The sequence below is a fragment of the Cibotium barometz genome, chromosome 17, assembly GCF_041138505.1.
Source record: "Cibotium barometz isolate CiBa-2024 chromosome 17, ASM4113850v1, whole genome shotgun sequence".
Classification (NCBI taxonomy): Eukaryota; Viridiplantae; Streptophyta; class Polypodiopsida; order Cyatheales; family Cibotiaceae; genus Cibotium; species Cibotium barometz.
In genome coordinates, this window is record NC_141062.1 from 29,142,085 (window position 1) to 29,160,318 (window position 18,234).

Genomic DNA, 18,234 nt, shown 5'->3' on the forward strand with positions numbered 1-18,234 from the left:
TCTCAAACATTTAATCCAACAGCCATATTGCTTTTCTACAAGAGCTTTGAAATCCATGAACTTTTCCAACACTTCACTCTTCTCTCTCAGAAAGTCTATCCATGTCATCCTGCTGAAATCATCTATAAATGTCACATAGTATAGACTGCCTTTGATAGATGTGTTTTGTGCAGGACCCCATACATCACTGTGTACTATCTCAAGTGGCCTGTTACTCATATTTCCTTGTCTAGGAAACCTCAACCTTGCCTGCTTTCCAAACTGACAGGCTTCACAAACATGCATATGTCCTAGGCAGTCCACTAACAATGCCTCTTGTTTGCATGTTCTTTAATCTCTGTATATTGACATGTCCAATCCTCTTGTGCCACATATCAATATCCTGCACAATCCCATTGCTCTTTGAAAACATGACTGAGCTTAATTCTAGTATGCTTGCATCCAATTTGAACAACCTTCCTTCCTTCTTGCCCTTGGCAATCAATCTATAGCCATGCTTAAAGTCTTCCACAAAACAGCCATTTTATTGAATCTTACTTGTAGTCCCTACTCAACCATTTGGCCTACTGATGCCAAATTCTTTGTAATGGATGGTACATAAAGCACTTCTGACATATTCTTCACATTTCCATCATGCATCCTCAAAGGCACACTGCCAACATGTGTTATAAGATGCTGAGTATCATCTCCTGTGACCACATAACCATTTGTACCCAATGGTTGCATCTTCTCAAACCACTCACCATGACATGTCATGTGGTTTTAGGCACCCAAATCCATATACCATGACTCATCTCCAGCATTCTGAGAATCCATAGTCTCCATAATGTGCTTCATTGCAAAAAGATGATTTGAACTCCCATCATTGTTACTAGTAGATGCATAATTTCCATGTTGTGGTCTTCCATTCCTGACATCATTCTGCTTTTTGTAACAATCTTTTGCCATATGTCCAAGTTTGCCACAATAGTGACATTCAATCCCATTTAGATTTTGTTGAGGACCTTGCCATCGTCCTCTACCACGAGCACCTGTTCCAACTCTCCCCCTATGGGATTGAAATCCACAACCTCCTCGTGGTCCAAATGATGACTGTGAATTCTGAAAATTCTGATTTGATTGTGGTTGAGTAGACCTGTCACTCCAACCACGTCCTCCACGGCCTCGAGGGGTAAATCTCCCCCTGCCTCGAGAGCCTCTAGATGAGTAAAAAGCCTGATTCCTTGCATGCTCATCATTACTGGATGAGGATGCACCACCTATAATATTCATACCACCAAGTCCAAGCTTTAATTCTTCCACAATGAGCAATGACACAAGCTCATTAAAGTTTGGCATTCCTCCCAACCTTACTGAGATGGAAGTGTCAAAAGATTTGTATTCTTTGCCTAAACCACGCAATGTGAGGGCAACCAAATCATCATCATCCATTGGAGCATGGATTGATGACAAGGAATCTGCATAACCCTTGATTTCCTGAACATACTCATGTATACTCCTATTCCTTCATGTTACACTGTGAATCTGTTGCTTTAGTTGAATCTTCCTTGCACCAGTATCTGTCTCATACATTCGGCACAATATATCCCATGCTTCTTTTGGTGTATCTGCATCTTGGATGTGAATAAGCAAGGCATCTGTTACACATATTGAAAAATAATGCAACACTTTCGAAGACCACTCTACCCATTGCTTGTGAGCCACCAACTGAGCATTATTTGGTTGAGGAGGTAAGAATGGCTCCGGGTCTTCATCCGACACTAGACTCCATAGACCTTTGCCTTTCAAAAAACTCTTCATTCGAAACTTCCACACTTGAAAGTTAGTTCTGTCAAGCTTCTCTCCAACAATTTGTATCGGACCATCTCCCATGTTTGCAAGGTAGTAGATGTACCCCTTTGATCACAATGTATGAAGTACCTGTAATGCTCCAAATCTCTCCAAATCACATCAAATGATTGAAATATATATGTGCTTTTAGATCCCACAATGCTTCATCAACAATGTATACTCGATCAAGGTTGAAAACAAATGATACTTCTTCACAAAAAATTTTCTGGTTTTTTTCCTCGCCAGAGAACCAGTCAAAGATCTTGCTCTAATTCCTTCAAATTTGATGTTTATGCATTCATTGGCTTCATAACACATTGCTCCAACATATCCTAGAAGGGTTTGATCAAATTCTTCAAGGTTAATGAGAACCACCAATTTTTGTAGCTCTCTAGTTTGCCTTTTTCTGCATATGTCAGGTACCACCTCTCACTAAAAATGCTCTATCTCCTTCAAATCTGATCCAAATTCAAAAATTTTTGAATCAAAAGTTTAGCAACTCATAGGACTCTACTTGTACCAAAGGAATTAGGCCAATTTGATACAGACAAGGATTAATGCCTTGATTAGTGATGCTCTGTTTCTGGACAGACTTTCTGCAAACCTGTAAATCTCTGATAAATGACTTCAATGAGCTCCAAATACATCACATGAGCTGCCCCAAATGTAATAAAACTCTCAATCACACTTTTGCTAAGCACTCCAAGCTTTAAGGCATCAAGTTTGATGTTCAAATGAGTGAATTAGGCCAAAAACTATTCAACCTTTCCAAGAACCTGCTCTCTAGAATGCGCCGCCTGCTCTTGGGGCCTGTAGAGAAGGGGCTTTTGCTCATTGACAACATCAGCACCTTAGCAATGACCTAAGCTAACATGTGCTTGAAGGGTTTGACTCAATTTTTCCTCTAGCTCCTGCAATCAATGGGGGGTATGTTTTCTGCTTTTGTGAAAAACCAGAAACTTTTGCATAGATTCACTTCCACTTGATTTTGCTCAAATCTATATGCATCAATCTGCTTCAAAATTCTGTATGTTGCTTGTGCCCACTTTGCTAATACATGTGCAAGCTCAAATACACGTGCCTTTGTGTATACATTTGTCAAGAGTATATTCACTTCAAGCTTTCCATGAAAGCTTAGAGAAAAACCAAAAATTTTCTGCTTGCTTTATACACTTCAATCTTCACTGAACCTGCTTCACTCAAGGGAGTTTTGCTACTCTTACCAGTTAGGCCAAGCTTCAGATCTGTAACCGAGGTGAGCTCCACAGCTTTCTTTTGCTCCACAGCTTCAATGGAAATCTTCATAGCTTCTTCTTCTTCTTCCCTCTTCTCTCACTCACTCTCACAACACAACTAATGAGCTCTAGGCTCTGATACCATGATAAAAAACAGAAGAAGGAGGGAGCACACACAAGAGAAGCAAACCCTAATCCATATCCATCAATCATAAAGAAGGAGAGAAGCCATAGTCATCATCTCTCTCACACACACAAAAGAGAACACAACATAGTGTTATGTCCACATTACCAAGTAAACCTAATGTAATGTCCACACCACACATGACCAGCTGGACGCGGTCATAAGCACACCACACGATATCCATCTACCATACTGTCACTCTCTCAGCACCCATGTGCTATCCTCCAGCTATATACGAGCTTGACATTTCAACAAACTTTGCCATCAATAGGCTCACATAAATCTGCCAAGAGACTCTTTAACCAAACTGCCTCACAAGTAGCAATGGCTGCACCTCTATATTCAGCTTCTGTACTAGATAAAGCAACTGTAGGTTGCTTCTTGCTACTCCAACTCACCACAGCACTTCCAAGTGTAAAAGCATATCCACTAGTAGACCTCCTATCATATGCGCTACCTGCCCAATCAGCATCTGTGTAGCCATGTATGTCCAAGCTTTTACCACTCTCATAAAGTAAACCATAATGTGCAGTGGTCTTAACATATCTCATAATGCGTCTCACTGCATCCAAATGAGGCTTTCTGGGGCTCTGCATAAACTGGCTGACTAGCCCCACAACATAACTCAAATCCGGGCGTGTGATAGTCATGTATATGAGACTACCAACCATCTTCCTGTACATAGAAGGATCATCCAATTCCTCGCCATAATCAGCCCGCAACTTCACATTTTGCTCCAAAGGTGTACTCATAGGCTTACACCCTGTCATGCCATACTTTGCCAACATATCCAATGCATATTGGCACTGTACTAACCATGTACCTGCATGATCTTTGACCACTTCAATTCCAAGAAATTATCTCAACTCACCAAGGTCTTTCATGTCAAATTGCCCACTCAATTCTTTCTTGACATGCATCACATCTGCATTATGATCACCTGTGATAATCAAGTCATCCACATAGATGACGAGTAAAACAATCCCATGCATCACATCTGCATTATGATCACCTGTGATAATCAAGTCATCCACATAGATGATGAGTAAAACAATCCCATGCTCTGTCTTCTTCACATAGAGTGAAGAATCTGCTGTAGAAATATGAAAACCAAGTGAGATAAGATATCTGCTCATCTTATCACTCCAAGCACGAGGTGCTTGCTTCAGACCATACAATGCCTTTTTCAATCTGCATACGTGAGTGGGATATCTAGGGTGTACATACCCTTCTGGCTGTGCCATATACACTTCCTCTTGTAGATCTCCATTTAGAAATGCATTCTTGACATCCATTTGATGCATTTCCCAGCCATTAGCTTCAGCCATAGCAATGACTGCTCTCACTGTGCCCATCTTAGCCACTGGACTAAAGGTTTCATCATAGTCCAGACCTTGGGTTTGTGCATAACCCTTTGCTACCAATCTTGCTTTATGTCTCTCAATAGAACCATCAGATTTGCACTTCACTTTGTAAACCCATTTACATCCAATAACATTTTTGTCCTTTGGTAATGCAACCAAGTCCCATGTGTCATTATGGACCAATGCGTCCATCTCAACATCCATTGCTTTCTCCCATACATGCTCTCCAATAGCCTCTCTGTAGGTTCCACATGCTTCACCATAGATGTCATATATGCATAGTGCATAGCAAAATCTCGATATGTCAATCTGTCAACTGGATATCTGACTCTCTGTGATCTCCGCAATGCATGCGGGTCACTCTGTACACCTGTAACTCTAGCATGTGGTGGCACATATCTATCCTGCCTAGCACCAGGTGTGCGTAAAACAGATATGCCAAGCTCCTCATCTAAACTCTCTGAACTAGATGACTCATAACCTGTGATTCCAATTCCTTCAACCTTCTTCTTTCCTTTATCCATAGCACTACTCCCAGTGCTCACACTCTCATGCCTCAAACGTCCTGACCATGGACGTACAGTACTACTCTTAGCTTCCACTGCTGCTGCTAGCCCAGACATAGTAGTAGAACTAGAACTTGCTTGTGGTGGCAAGTTCACATGCACATCTGCTTCAAGTGACTCAATGACACCCTCATCTTTTGCTTTGTACCAACTAGCAAGCTCATCAAACACCACATCTCGTGAGATGACCACTTGTCTAGTTTGTGGGTTATAACATTTGTATACCTTTTGATCCTGTGCATATCCAACAAATACACATTTCTCTACCTTAGGATCCAACTTCCTTCTTCTTTCATCAGGCACATGTACATAAGCTATGCATCCAAAAACTTTGAGGTGTCCAATGTCTGGCCTATAACCTGTAAGCCGCATCTCTGGCGTGCTTCCATGAATGGCTGCTGTATGTGTTTTGTTCAGTACATACACTGCAGTAGCACATGCTTCTGCCCAATAGTAATCTGGCATGCTCTTTTCATTGAGCATCACCCTAGCCACTTCACATATGACTCTATTCTTTCTCTCAGCCACACCATTCTGCCGAGGTGTATACCTGCAAGTCAACTGTCTTCTTATTCCATGCTTCCTCAAGAAATGCTCAAAAGCCTTTGAGGTGTATTCACCACCTCCATCTGTTCTTAAACATTTAATCCAACAGCCATATTGCTTTTCTGCAAAAGCTTTGAAATCCATGAACTTTTCCAACACTTCACTCTTCTCTCTCAGAAAGTCTATCCATGCCATCCTACTGAAATCATCTATGAATGTCACATAGTATAGACTGCCTTTGATAGATGGGTTTTGTGCAGGACCCCATACATCACTATGTACGATCTCAAGTGGCCTGCTACTCATATTTCCTTCTCTAGGAAACCTCAACCTTGCTTGCTTTCCAAACTGACAGGCTTCACAAACATGCATATTTCCATCATATTTGAATCTAGGCAATCCACTGACAATGCCTCTTGTTTGCATGTTCTTTAATCTCTGTATATTGACATATCCAATCCTCTTATGCCACATATCAATGTCCTGTACCACATTTTTTACTTTTGGAGAACATGGCTGATTTTAGCTCAGGAATTCCAGCATCCAGCTTAAACAATCTGCCTTCTTTCTTGCCTTTAGCAATGACTCTACATCCATGTTTGAAATCTTCAATGAAGCATCCATGCTCGTTGAAACGAACCTGTAATCCCTGTTCCACCATTTGACCAACTGAGGCCAAGCTCTTTGTGATAGAAGGCACATACAATACATCTCACATAGACTTTGTCTGACCATTGTGCATAACCAATGGTACACTTCCAACATGTGTAATGACATGCTGGGTATCATCACCTGTCTCCACATAGCCTTTCACATCCATAGGCTTCATATGCTCAAACCATTCACCATGACAAGTCATATGGTTTGATGCTCCTGAGTCCATATACCATGTGTCATCATTCTCAGCATTTGTCGTCATAGATCCCACAACATGCTTCATGGCAAACAAATGATTTGCAGTGCCCTCATTACTGCTTGATGCATAGTTTCCACCATGTTGTGCATAATTTCCACCATAATGACCACCATGTTGTGCTCTACCCCCTCTCAAATCATTCTGTTTGCGGAAACAATCTCTCGCCATATGTCCAAATTTGCCACAGTAATGGCATTCCACATCTTGCATAGAATTTTGTTGGCCTTGCTAACATCCTCTACCACAGGGGTTACCTCTGCCTCTCTGAGGTGCATATCCACGACCACCTCGAGCACCATATGAAGGCTGAAAATTCTGTTGTGATGACCTGTCCTGCCATCCACGACCATTACCACCACATCCACGTGATGTGAATCTCCCCCTGCCTCTAAAGTCTCTATGCGAGTAGAAAGCCTGATTTCTGCCATTATCATCATGGCTAGTACATGCATCCAGAAATGAATCACTGAGTTTGATTTCCTCAACCAGCAAGAGTGAAACCAACTCATCAAAGTCTGGTAAACCTGTACTCCTCACGGAGATAGATGTATCAAAAGATTTGTATTCCTTTCCACGACCACACAAGGTAATATCCACCAAATCATCATCAGGCATGGGGGCATTTATTGTGGCCAATGCATCTGCAAACTTCTTGATTTCTTGCACATAATCATGTATGCTCCTTTTATTCCTTTTCACATTATGATGTTGCAACTGAGACTTGCGAGCACTCGTGTCTGTATCAAACATTTTTACCAAAGTATCCCATGCATCTTTGGGATTCTCAGCATCCTGTATGTGTATGAGCATAGCATCTGAAATACATATAGACAGATAATGCAGCACTTTGAATGCTCTTTCTGACCATTGCTTATGAGCAATAACCTGCTACTGTGTAGGTTGTCGTGGTAGCTCAGGCTCTGGCTCAGCACGTGTAATGAGATTCCAAAATCCTTTTCCTTTCAAGAAACTTTTTATCCTGTACTTCCATGCTTGGAAGTTCTTCCTATCCAGCTTTTCACCAACAATCTGTACTGGATTATCCGACATGTTTGATTAATGTGCACCTTCCGCACCACTCGTCCAAATCTGTAACCGAGCCTTCCTCAGCTCAACCACACTCCAATGAATGTTCCAGATACTCCAAAGTAGCCAACAATCTTCAAATTTGATGTAGAAAATCAACCTGTATGCATTCAAAATGAACTGTCTCACACGCAGTCTGAGATACCCTGCTTTGATGTGCTTTCCACAGCTCCAAATCACAATGTAGTGGTGCAATCAAGTATGGACAACTTGCATTGACACCTAAACAACCTCAATGTAGAGTATGAACACCATCTGACATGTGTACATATCAATTTTTGAAAACCCCTTTCTCTATTTTGGGAAAAACTAGAAAAACCAGAAAAACCAGTAATAAAATGGCTCTAATTTCTTCAATATTTGTCCAAATTGAGCAACCAGGCATTCATTAGCTTAGCAATAGTGTCCATCAACTCCATGTAAGAGGAATTTGTCCAATTGTATGAGACCAAAGATTAATTGCTCAATTAAAATTGCTCTTTCTCTGCAACCAGTGGATAGCCTGTTTAATCAGCTCATTCCCAGCTCAATTAGGAATAATTCATCAATCCAATCACATATCCCTCTTCTCTAATGTGTTTAGCAACCAATTGCTAAAGCAATTGTGAAATATAACAAGCAACCAATGAGAATTTGATCTCCTCGCTTTAAAATGAACAGAAAACTACCATGTTTCTCTGTAGGAGCTGTGCCGCCTGCTCTTGAGGGCTTTGGGAGTGGTTGTAATGCTAAATGATGAGGTAATCAAGTCCCCAACACTCCTAGGTATGTGTTTTGCCAAAAATATGCTCCAAATGCATCAAATCTTCACCTCCTTTTCTCTGTTTTGTGAGAGCTCAAAAACCAGAATTTTTCACACATTTAAATGCATTCAAATTGCTCCAAAATTTGTTTAAGGCTTGCATAGGAGTTGCCAATACATCCCTCCTTGTCAAATACATGTGTCTTTTGCCAGATTTGCATGTATTTCCACCATACATCAATGCTTTCAAGCTTTAATGGAAAGCTTCCAAAAACCAAAAATTTCTTTGCTTTGATTTGCTCTAACTTGCTTTGTTTTTGCCTGTATCACCTGCAATCCGCTCAAGGATGTTTAGAAGACCTTACCCGCCGGTAGGCCAAGCTCTCAGATCTGATAGTAGTTGGTGTGCTCCAAGCTTCATAGCTCCAATGGCAAGCTTCACAGCTTCTCTTCACAGCTTCTTCTCCCTCTTCACTCACTCATTCATAAACCCTAATAAACAGCACAAGGCTCTGATACCATGTTGAAAGAACAGTAGAGGGGGAGGAGACACACACACAGGAGCAAACCCTAATGTATATTGTAAACCCTAACCATAGAGGGAAGCCATCTCCACTCTCACACAAAGCATAATGCCATAATCCATAATCCACACAACACACAATGAGTTGTGTCCACACTCATCTAACCCTAGCTAATGTCCACACACTATGACCAGCTAGACACGCTGTCGTGACGTGGGCGGTGTCGCTGGGAAAGCGCGAGGCTTCTGGCTGTGAGAGTAAGTGGTTGAACTTCAAAGGACTTCACCAGCAAAGGCTAGAACCATCATTAATTTAAGACTCAGCCATACATGGGTAGTCAAAGCAAACGAAAGCCTCATGATCCAAGCCAAAAAACTGGCATTAACATAGCTTGATTCATAAAACTCATCACATCAAACCCCAGAAAAACATCTTATAGGTATATACATCCAAAATTCACGGCCAGCATTGGCACCATAGTTCATATCAAAGGCAAGGCTGACATCATCATAACATGTCATAACATAGAACCTCAACTTTATGAACCATCACATCATATTCACAATACTGAGCCTTCAAGGCTTATGCATTCTCTTTGCATTCCTGTTCTGCTGTAGCTGAAAGCCTCGGGATCATAAAGAAGGACTGCAGCCAAAAGACTCCCAGGTGTTGCAGAGATAGAACTGATATCATCCTTAAAGCCATCCCTCATTTCTTCTGCAGCAGCTGTAGCGCCCCAATAAGGCGATTCCCTTCTCACAAGACGGCACCCTCAGCTGCGCCTGCCTGCAGCTTTTTGGCTCTGTGTGCAGCTATGCGAGAAAGCCTCCCTCCACCACACGTCCCTAGCCTTTTTCTTCAGAGCACCGTCAGCAGTCCGTTTCACACCACGCAGCTATGAGAGACTCCCCTTCATATCCCAGCCGTTACCCCAGTGAGCCCACACCTTTTTCTGCAGCAGCTGCCGCTCCCTTTTCTCTGGTTACCTGCTGCGCCTCCGTAAGGTGATTCCCCCTCCAGTATCCAGTCTGTCCACCAGCAGTGCCGGTGTTCCTCTCTATCACACACGATCTCCCCCTTGTATATCTGCTGCTGCGAGCCTGTTTTCCCGTCACACACACGTACCAGGCCAACCTTCTCGCTAGTAGCCAGAGGCCACTTCCCCAGCCTGCTCCTCTGCTGCGCATTCCATTTCAAAGGCGGCCCTCTTCTTCGTGTGTGGCTGCGCCCTCTCACCCGCTCTCCAAGCTTCGGGTCCGCGCTGCAGCTGTTTCCCTTGGCTTATCTTGTAGCTGCTCAGAGAGTCCCTTTCTTCACAGTGGCCATCACCATGTCACCTACGCATGCGGCAGGCAGCCTGTTGAGGCATCCTTTCACACCTTTGACTGAGATCACATACAGGTTCTTGGCGCCAGTATTGTCTGCACAGTTCACAACGGCACCCCACTGGCAAACCCCAGGGACATCCGGAACTCTTGCCAGAAGAGCCTCCACGCCCTCCTTTCCCCCCATGGCCGCTCCAGCAAGGCGCTTCTCGCCAGCTTCTGGAGGGAACCCGTTGGCAGCTACCAAGGCTTCCACGTGGTCCCTTATCCCTTTTGCCACCTTGTATTATATTATTATTATTATTTTTATTTTTTTAAGCCCAGTAATGGTCACCACATTACTACAAATGGCCTTTCCTTCTCCTTGTGTTCTTCCTGGACACAGACGGCGCCCACGACCTTTCCAGAAATCAGAGTTGCCCACAAGCTTAGAATCATCAGCATCATACTTCTCACCAAAATACGATCATTACCCCATGCTCCAAAGCTTCTCAATTGCAACTTTCCAATGCCACTCATACTTGGACGCACACACAAATTCAGGCTACCAACAAGCAGCTGATCTCACCTCCAGTGAACCTTACTCCAAACAGGCTTGTAACAAGCTCAACACCAAACCATTTCACCTGTACACCTGGCGACGCCCTCAAAAGAAAAACCCTCCACACGCCATACATCCCATATGTACACAGGCACTTAATCCCATGCATCTCGATTTGCATTTAATAGCCTCGCATGCATGGTTTCACACCATAGACGTGCTGCGGCACGACATCCACCCCCTCTAAACCTGCACATCCTCTGGTATGTGCCACACAGGTCCTGTATCTTAGCAATCACATCTGAATGATTCTGCTTTCCCACCTGGATCAAATACCAATCGCTTTTGGCATATGTGCCATATCCTTTGCTCATATGAAGCCCTATCCTCACTTAGATTCTCTGCATATGCATAATTACCCTCATCATTCAAAGTGGGATGCTCTTCAAAATGATTTGCTTCAAAATTTTCCTCAGGCCATGTTTGAAGCCTTTGCACCACATATTGTATGGCCACACCAAGTAACAACTGCATTAACAGCATGGAACACACACTTGGTAACATCCCGTCCAAATCTACCCTGCCCGGATCCAGCTCACCCACTGACAAACATTCATTCTTCTCATCCAAAGACGGAAAAGCATCAACACATACAAAGTCCAACAAGGCATCATCGAGAATAGCCTTCAGATCTGAATCCATCTTATCACAATCATTTGGCTTACATAACATCTGCTCATCCTCACTTGCAACCAACAGTTGACTAGCATCAAGCATAGAAGAACCCAAAGCTGATGGGGATCTACTATATACCATGAAATCATCCAATGCATCATCTAAGATAGCATCCAATCCAGGATCAATTGCATTGAAGCCATTATCATCTTGCAATCCCACATGTTGATTATCATGAACATTCATACCCCCATAGCTATATCCATTTGGTTGCTCATATGCAGCCTCTTGAGGCTCTGTGACCACACTTTGCTGCATGTTATCTCCCAGTATTTCTTGATACCTGTCTGCAGATGGGCTTAGAATTATGGGTCCCTCACCCAAGTACCCTTGAATCTGTATGTCATTGAACCCTGTATGATCCAAAAAGACAGATTCAATTTCCCTCTCCAAATCATCATCATAAACAGGCTTCCAAGCTCGAGATTGTTGCTCACAAATGTGGTTGCAAGGTAACCCTGACACTGATGACATAGCATCACCCTGTTTATTGTTGGAACACCCTGTTAGCATTCCAGAATAACCCAAATCCAAAGAACCTTGGCAACCAGCTTCAGAAGCAACATCACTGTTGGAATCACCCATATCACTCACCCCCTCTAAATCAATCACACATACTTGTGGCCCGTCTGCATATTCATGTACATCATCCTACTTATAAGCATCATAACCAGATAAGAATGCAGTAATGATAGCATCTTCTTCTTGTCTTAGATCTTCAAACTCTGCAATCATGCTTTCAGCAAGAAGCATTGGTTCCTGCTGTTCTTCACACATATGATACGACACCTGAGGAATACCCTTCAAATGAGCACTTTCGTCATGAGAATCCTCAAGTTTACACAGCTTACATGCTTCACAGTCCTCTTCCTTGTGTACTGGGTCTTGAGCACCTGTCCTGAAGCTCTCTGAATCAAGTGTCTCCTCAAGCATAGGCATACATACATCATGTGGTATGATCATAGGACCCTGTATGTCTGCACCCTCAAACAAGGAAGACAGATTATACTTGCAGTGTTCACCCATTGCATCTTTATGAGGCTGTAGCAAAGCATCCCTTTTTGCACTGTGAAGGCCTTGTTGCTCACTAATGGCTTTTTGCAGTCCCAATTTAGCATAAACAGCCTCCACAATCTCTGTATCAGCCTTGAATAGCAATTGATTATCCTCCATAAGACATGCATCTACAACCGCTTCTAAATTGGCTCGGATTGTTGCTGGAACACTATCACAGCTCACATTATACCTGGAACTCGCATAAATAAGTGCATCTGCAAAATCACTCCATCGTTTGGAGTGATACTTTGCTAGTTCCAGCACTTCATCTTTTAAATCAGGACTTATAAGGTATGCAAAAGATGCAATCATCATATTTTCTGGAACCCCTTGATTCTTCATCTCTGTCTCATAACACCTTAGATAGCTTTCTGGATCGTAACCATCAAATATATTGACCCTGTCATATACCACTTGCACCGCAATTTCCACCGCTTCCTGATTTTGCTTTTCTTCTTCAATCTTCCTGAACCGCTCTTCAAGCTCTTTCATCTCTGCATATAAATGCTCCATTTTGCTAGCCATCTCTACGTACTCTCACCCCAGCGGTTTCACGTCGGGTTCACCAAAGCTGTCGTGACGTGGGCGGTGTTGCTGGGAAAGCGCGAGGCTTCTGGCTGTGAGAGTAAGTGGTTGAACTTCAAAGGACTTCACCAGCAAAGGCTAGAACCATCATTAATTTAAGACTCAGCCATACATGGGTAGTCAAAGCAAACGAAAGCCTCATGATCCAAGCCAAAAAACTGGCATTAACATAGCTTGATTCATAAAACTCATCACATCAAACCCCAGAAAAACATCTTATAGGTATATACATCCAAAATTCACGGCCAGCATTGGCACCATAGTTCATATCAAAGGCAAGGCTGACATCATCATAACATGTCATAACATAGAACCTCAACTTTATGAACCATCACATCATATTCACAATACTGAGCCTTCAAGGCTTATGCATTCTCTTTGCATTCCTGTTCTGCTGTAGCTGAAAGCCTCGGGATCATAAAGAAGGACTGCAGCCAAAAGACTCCCAGGTGTTGCAGAGATAGAACTGATATCATCCTTAAAGCCATCCCTCATTTCTTCTGCAGCAGCTGTAGCGCCCCAATAAGGCGATTCCCTTCTCACAAGACGGCACCCTCAGCTGCGCCTGCCTGCAGCTTTTTGGCTCTGTGTGCAGCTATGCGAGAAAGCCTCCCTCCACCACACGTCCCTAGCCTTTTTCTTCAGAGCACCGTCAGCAGTCCGTTTCACACCACGCAGCTATGAGAGACTCCCCTTCATATCCCAGCCGTTACCCCAGTGAGCCCACACCTTTTTCTGCAGCAGCTGCCGCTCCCTTTTCTCTGGTTACCTGCTGCGCCTCCGTAAGGTGATTCCCCCTCCAGTATCCAGTCTGTCCACCAGCAGTGCCGGTGTTCCTCTCTATCACACACGATCTCCCCCTTGTATATCTGCTGCTGCGAGCCTGTTTTCCCGTCACACACACGTACCAGGCCAACCTTCTCGCTAGTAGCCAGAGGCCACTTCCCCAGCCTGCTCCTCTGCTGCGCATTCCATTTCAAAGGCGGCCCTCTTCTTCGTGTGTGGCTGCGCCCTCTCACCCGCTCTCCAAGCTTCGGGTCCGCGCTGCAGCTGTTTCCCTTGGCTTATCTTGTAGCTGCTCAGAGAGTCCCTTTCTTCACAGTGGCCATCACCATGTCACCTACGCATGCGGCAGGCAGCCTGTTGAGGCATCCTTTCACACCTTTGACTGAGATCACATACAGGTTCTTGGCGCCAGTATTGTCTGCACTGAAAAGATGCAGGGGGGAAGAGAGCTTGAGCTCTTGCAAGCACACACACAACCTCACAAAACCCTAATAGAGAACACACAAGGTGAGAGGCTGAAAATCTTCTCCTTCTCTACTCAACACTCAACACACCATATACAAGAATAAGAGTACACACAATATGAAAGGAACTCAACCAAATACATACACGGGTTCTCTATAGTGTGAACCCGACTAAAATGAGCTGGCGCTATAACTATGCCAGTCTCTAGAATGGCTGTCACACAGCCTGTCATCCCACTAGCTGCATATCACCCAAGATCTCACCAACCATGCCAGTGGTGTAAGTGCGGGGCCTATCCCCCAGGCGGGTCATCAGTGTCCACCGCCTCACTAGAGCTCGATATCTCAACACTCCCCCTCGAGCTCAACTCCATCTCATGTACACCAAGCGAAGCCCTGAATCTGCGGAGCTTCTCTGTACCCAATGCTTTGGTGAAGATGTCAGCTACCTGATCCTCTGTGCTGACATAAACAAGGTCAAGGTCTCCTGCCAAGACCTTCTCTCTGACGAAGTGGTAGTGGACCTCTATGTGCTTCGTACGAGCATGAAAGACTGGGTTCCTGGCCAACTGTATACTGCTAATGTTGTCACAAAAAATGACAACTTGTCTATCCACAGATAGACCCAAATCTGCAAGTAGCTTTCTCAACCAAGCTACCTCACATGCTGCCATAGCAGCTCCTCTGTACTCGGCCTCTGTACTCGATAGAGCAACCGTAGGCTGCTTCTTGCTGCTCCAAGTCACAGCAGCACTCCCCAAAGAAAACATGAATCCACTGGTAGATCTTCTGTCTGAGATACTACCAGCCCAATCAGCATCTGTGTACCCATGTACACATATCTCTGTCCCAGTCTCATAGAATAGTCCACAATGCAAAGTAGACCTCACATACCTCAGTATGCGTCTCACAGCATCCAAATGCGGTTTTCGTGGAACCTGCATAAACTGACTCACCAACCCAACAGCATAGCTCAAATCTGGTCTGGTGATCATCATGTAGATCAAACTTCCTACTATGCTCCTGTACATAGTAGGATCCTCCAAGATCTCTCCTGAATCTGCACTCAACTTGCCATTCTGATCCAATGGCACAGAAATAGGCTTACAGCCTGTCATACCATACTTGGACAACATGTCCAAGCCATACTGTCTCTGCAGTAATCCAATACCATGTGGTGACCTAATCACCTCAATGCCCAAGAAATATCTGAGCTCCCCCAGATCCTTCATCTCAAACTTCTGTCTAAGCAAGATCTTTACATCAAAGATCTCTGCATCATGGTCCCCCGTAATGATCAAGTCATCTACATAGATGACAACAAGCACAACTCCTCTATCACCATGTCTCACATACAATGAGAAATCTGCATTGGCTACATGAAAGCCAATAGTGACAAGATATTCAGAAATCTTGTCAGACCATGCTCTTGGTGCTTGCTTTAAGCCATACAAGGCTTTCTTCAACCTGCAAACATGCTCGGGGTGACCCACATCCTCATAACCAGGTGGCTGCAACATATACACCTCTTCTTGCAAATCCCCATGCAAGAATGCATTCTTTACATCCATCTGATGTAAAGACCATTGCTTTGACGCAGCCACTGCTATCACAACTCTCACCGTTGCCATCTTGGCAACTGGGCTGAAAGTTTCCTCATAATCAATCCCATATGTCTGCGCATATCCTTTGGCTACCAATCTAGCCTTGTACATGTTTATGCTTCCATCACTGTTATGTTTAACTTTGTACACCCACTTGCAGCCAATGGCTTTCTTGCCTTCAGGCAATTGCACTAAATCCCAAGTTTCATTTCCATATAGTGCATCCATCTCCTCATCCATAGCTTTCTCCCAACACACATTTCCAACAGCCTCATCAATGCATGTGGGCTCAACAACCTGCACAACCTTTGCCATATATGCATAGTGATGTGCCACATAACCATCATATGTAAATCTCTGCACAGGGTTCTTCACTCTCCCTGATCTTTGCAGCTTTTCATTCATGGCTTCCATAGCCTTCTTTACACCAGGTGTTCTCATAGCTGGGATCCCAAGCTCCTCATCAAGGCTCATATCTGAGCCACTAGACTCTCCATCAACATGAGAATGCCCTGCAGAAATGTCAGGCATACCAAGGGGCTCAACCACTTTCTCTTTTCCTTTCCGTGATGTAGTAATCACATTTGCAGGGCTGGTATTATGACGCAGCCTGCCACTCCATGGTCTATGTAAGATTCCTCCCCCAACCCCTTTTTGATGTCTAGTATCTTCCCCTGTAATCAACCCTCTTCAGAAATATAAAGACCTTGTTTCTATCTGTTTTAGCCTAGAGAGAGAGAAATATTCTAGAGAGAGAATATTCAGATTTTGAATATTTTTGGATAGAAAAATATCTCTTATAATTCAGATGAGTTCCCCTGAAATAGAAATTCAAAAAGAATTTTCCAATGTGCAATTGGAATTAATTGGAAATAGGTATAAAGAACCTTAGTCTAAGGGTCTAGATTTTGAGAAATCTTTAGACTATGGTCCAATTAAGGTTCCTATGGGCCAATAGCATCAATCCATGTGTAGGGAAGAGATAAATCCAAATTTGTAAAAAAGAAGATACCCAAAAATGAGTAAATGCTCACATAAGGTGAAGAGTTGAAAATGTACAAGGTTTATTAGTAAAAAAACTATGAGCAATATTAAAAATATGAGATATTTTGGGTATCCAAAAATGAGTAAATGCTCACATAAGATGAAGACTTGAAAATGTACAAGGTTTATTAGTAAAAAACTATGAGCAATATTAAAATGATGCCATTATGACACATATGTAAGGAAGGGGAATTCTTTAAAGGAGGTGCATATTTCACATAAGATGAAGAGTTGAAAATGTACAAGGTTTATTAGTAAAAAAAAAACTATGAGCAATATTAAAATGATTCCATTATGACACATATGTAAGGAAGGGGAGTTCTTTAAAGGAGGTGCATATTTCACATGCTTGAATGAGTTTTAAACTCATAAAAATTGAGATATTTCATCTCTCCTCTCTCCTCATTCAAGTCTAGTTCCAAAAAGTTAGCTTAACTGACCTAAAAATGGTCAAATATTGACCAAACTGATTTAGAAAATTCTAGAATCAGTTTGTTTGGTTAGGAGCTCAATTTTTCCTATAAATAGAAGCCTCCCCCTTGTTGAAAAATAGTTAGTGTTTATGCATCGTTACTCTACTCCACCTAAGCCAAGAACTGTGAATTCATTTAATAATTCACTAGTTTTTGGAGCTTCTCTCTTTCTTCAATCCCCATTAGTGGCTCCATCAACATACTTAACCAATTGATTGGTTGGGGGCCTCTACCGTGAACAAAGAATCAAGCAAGTTGTAAGGTAATTAGTGAATATTGATCTTTCTATAATTTCTCAATGTTTCTCTCTTCTCAACCCCTCTCAAGCTTGAGAAGTTTAATTGGTATGGTTTTTTTTTAAATATTATTGAAGTTTGAATAGTAGTGAAGAGTTACATAAGTTAATAAATGCTATTGAAGTTAATTTTCATTTATGTTTAAATTCTAATGATTTTTATGTAAATTCTCTCTCTCACTCAAGAAATGGTCATACTCATGACCCGTTCTCAATCCAAATCAAGCTTTTCATAAAGCTTTTCCTTAACCCAAGATTAAGCTATGCTTGAGGCCAATTTAATGGCTTTTTTCTATGCTTTTAGTTTATGCATATTGATGATTCAATCCACTA